Source organism: Triticum aestivum, chromosome 3B, assembly GCF_018294505.1.
Source record: "Triticum aestivum cultivar Chinese Spring chromosome 3B, IWGSC CS RefSeq v2.1, whole genome shotgun sequence".
NCBI lineage: Eukaryota > Viridiplantae > Streptophyta > Magnoliopsida > Poales > Poaceae > Triticum > Triticum aestivum.
Genome location: NC_057801.1, coordinates 45,972,463 through 45,976,267, shown reverse-complemented (window position 1 = coordinate 45,976,267; position 3,805 = coordinate 45,972,463). Strand labels below are relative to the sequence as shown.

The following is a 3,805-nucleotide window of genomic DNA, read 5'->3' as shown; positions in this document are numbered from 1 at the left end:
TATATATATATATATCCTATTTCTTCCACAAAGTCTTACTTTCCCCGGGTAATTAATCTGGCACAACTAACAGCCCCTTTCTAAGAACTGAATATGCATAAACACCCACAACCATAAATAAACTTACCATACAGAGCATCGCCTTTCTCAGAGTGGTCGAACTCTGTCAATGGGGTCACGATAGACTGGAGCCTCACCCACCCTCCACGTCTGTTCTGATGGACACACACAAGAATACACCAAGCATCATCCATCAGTTTCTAGCTAGCACGCACAGGACAATGGTATTAATAATTCAAAGGTCAAGGGAATTATTGGTACCTGGTACTCCATAAGCATCTCCGCATGTTCCCTCTCCTCGTCGCTCGATTCCTTAAAGAACCTGGAGAAAAGAAACAGTCGCATATAAGAATTCAGAACCAAGTTTGATCAGAATATTGTACTGGTAGCTTTGGTAATGGAAGACAGCTACAACACTGTGCTTACCTGGCAAAGCCCTTAAGTGCAACATTGTCCCGGTCGAAGTAGGCGTAGAGGGAGTGGTACTCGTACGAGGCATTGCACTCCACACTGCAATGCCGACATACAGTATTAGTTTTCCTCTAATCAGGACCAAATGCAGGCACTATCTAGCGAGCTAAGAATGGTCAAGTAACTCAAACCAAAACCATTAGTCCTTTGTACAAATTTACAGTAACTTGGTGGTTAAGATCATCAAGTGGGATAAACCCATTAAGAGTAGCAAATATTTTGATAACATCACATGCTCTGTTTGGCACGCAGAAAATTAATCAGTTGAAGCAGAGGCGATGTTTGGCATCACTGCATCTCTACTTGGAACCTAGAGTAGGAAGCACGGCTAAAAGAGCCCAAGAATTAATTAATCATGTGTTATTATTTAACTAGAATGTTCATGCATCATCAACGGAGAGGTGTGAGCTCTGGACTTAATTGGTTGTGAGAATGGACTGGACTGGTATGTTTCAGTCAAGTGATGCAGGATTATCATCATGAGAAAACAACAGATACTGTTGCTGAGCGGGCGGAATAGCACATGATTCATCAAAACTCAAAAGGTATAATTTTGACTGTATGTATAATACAACCAGAAATCTCAAGCAAGAGGTGTCAGAACCTTACCAGCCATGAATGAAGCCTCATTGTTGAGGAGGTTGGGTCACAAGCCGCTGCAGGAGGCTAATCTTCTCCGAGACCTCCACTCGTGTAGGTGTCGTCGAACATGATGGTCATGGTGTACTTGTGAAGGGCACGCAGAAAATGAATCAGTCCAGTCCAAGCATTAGATGATCCATTTCACCATTTGTGAGATGTGATATGTTTGACAGGTGAAGCATTAGAAATTGGTACCTGAAGAAGATGGAGTTTCTTCCCTGCTGAAACAGCTTGGAAGGAGCCTTGTAGTTTGGTGTGAATTGCTGTTTTATCGTCAACAAACACAAGCTATACATCAGTGGATGACATCAGTTATCCATATGTTTACATGATTTGAGATAAATAATATTCTCCATTAGTAAGCCATGCGCACAAGTTACCAGGGAAACCAAATTTTACCTTTAAGCATATCTCACATATGGTGTCCCCCTTCTCGTCGCACCACCTCTGGACGCATGTCCGATGAGCATACTGAAAGAGACACTTATTCAATTCAGCTACTGCTTTCAGACAAGAGCAATGTACGTATATGCCAAGACGTTTTTACCTTCAAGCTGCCCTTGCAGGAGCAATTGGCCTCCATGCAGGTCTCGTCGCCGTCCTCCTGGCAGATCCTGCACTCCACCAGCACGCCACTCTTCGGCCTGCCGCCACCATGTCCGACGACCACGGCCTCGCCACTTCACGTCGGCGTTGAAGATGAAGCCGCATTGGAGGCCTCGTCGATGGTAGATTGCACCGTGGACGCCGAGCGCGTGGTGGATTTCGTTGTTGGAGTCGTCGGCCCTCCAATCCATCCATCTCCACGAAGAAGGGCTGGACCTTGGCGTCGCTGTACGTCCTGAGCAGAGCAGGGGAGCCATCTCCATCCATCTTCATGGCGCCATGGCGTGGTGGACAGGGAGAGAAGGTGAGGTGTTGGATCTGGGTCCTTGGCGCCGCTGGTGATGGAGTGAGGGTGGATCTGACCGCTGCGGGAGTGGATCCGCGGGCATGGAGAGAAGGTCATAGCCACGGCGTGTCCCGCAGCCACGGCGTGGCCTCGCAGGTCCCTGCGCGGAGGTGCTGCAGCAGCAGATCCCCGCCGTCGCCGGGTGGCCAGACGCCGTCGACGGATCTGGAGCGCAGGGAGGGCGGGGAGGAGGGGAGCAGTTGCGCGAGGGGAACGAGCCGTCGGGGCCGGATCGGCGGTGGTGGGTGGGGGTGGCGGCGGTGGGAATCGTGGGAGGGGGCTCGCTCTCTCTCGATTTGGACTGGATCGAGATCGGTTCGATGGGTGGGATCGGGAGGGGAGGGGAGAGGGGATCGCGCGCCACGGAAGGAGGCCCGGGACGGGAGGAAAGGAGGCCGGGGAAGGGAGGAGGTGGCGGCGGCGACGAGACGAGGACGAGGGAGGAGGAGTACGGCGGCGGCGGGGGAAAAGGGAGCGGGAGCGGCAGTGGCGATGGGGATAAGTGAGCTAGGGTTTTCGTGGGTGGATGAGGATGAGAGGGAGGGGGGAGAGCGACGAGGGAGGAGTGTGGGCTGCCGTTGAATCTGGGCGCATCCGACGGTGCTAATCCATGATCCGCGTGAGATGGTTTTGGACCAATCAAAACGCAGTACCCTTTGATGATTTTAAGACCATTTAAATTGGTCATAATCGATTGAAAATAAGATGTTAAAACATGTCTGCTATTTGACGGCCTAGAAAATTTATGAAAACAAATAGAAATAAAAAAACTTTGCATTGTGTCACCAAGTGTGACCTACTTTTCAGTAAGAATAACAAACTTTGAATAATGCAAATATCATAAAAAAGTGTTCTTAGAAATAAGTTTTCTGTAAGAGAATTATTTTTCGAGTGTCCAAACTGAGTTTTTTTGTGAAGGACCTATAATATATTTGTTGCAAAATTGGACCAAATCATTTTTCTGAAATACTAGGCCATATTTAATGCACAATTGACCAAGTTATTGGGTGTAAAAAGTTTTGATCCACCTCTAGTGAAAAAGACAAATTTCCGTTGATTCAGCTGGAAGCGGGTCAAATTTGAACTGCGGCTGCCTCATAGTTTTCTATTTGTTTTTTTCCAAAAATCATTTCTAGGTACATAAGTATCTATTTAATCAGAGAAACACCAAAAAAATTCCAAGATTCAACCACTAGCTAGGAACGGTCATTCCCGTCGTTTTGACCGCAATTTGAAACGGGCATAAAAAATTCAAAAAAATCAAAAAATTGGGAAACCTTCGCATTATGTCATTATATGTGACCAAGTTTCTAGGAAAAATAATAAACTTGTAATACGACAATTATTTTAAAAAAGTGTTCTCATAAATGAGCTATTACGCGTGAAGATTCAGAGTTTTCAAGCCAAATGATCAATCTTATGGCCACGTTCATGGCATAGTTTGTTCAAATGATCTCATATTGTACACAAGGGTGCATCTTGGAATTCCAAACAATATTGCTTAAGGGAATTTTTATTTTCTTTACATGGAAAATTCATTTTCCATTTTCCGAGTGCCCGAAATGAGTTTTTTTGTGAAGGGCCTACCATATATTTGTTGCAAAATTGGACCAAATCATTTTTATAAAATACTAGGCCATATTTGATTCACAGTTGACCAAATGGTTGGGTGTCAAAAGT

General features: G+C 46.0%; 1 non-coding gene across 1 annotated transcript; it reads right to left on the bottom strand.

The window, feature by feature from the left end:
• Nucleotides 1-689: 689 nt before the first annotated feature.
• Nucleotides 690-768, bottom strand: LOC123073011 (small nucleolar RNA SNORD24). The gene has a single exon (XR_006435538.1). It is a non-coding gene; the product is annotated as a small nucleolar RNA SNORD24 (small nucleolar RNA).
• Nucleotides 769-3,805: the final 3,037 nt, after the last annotated feature.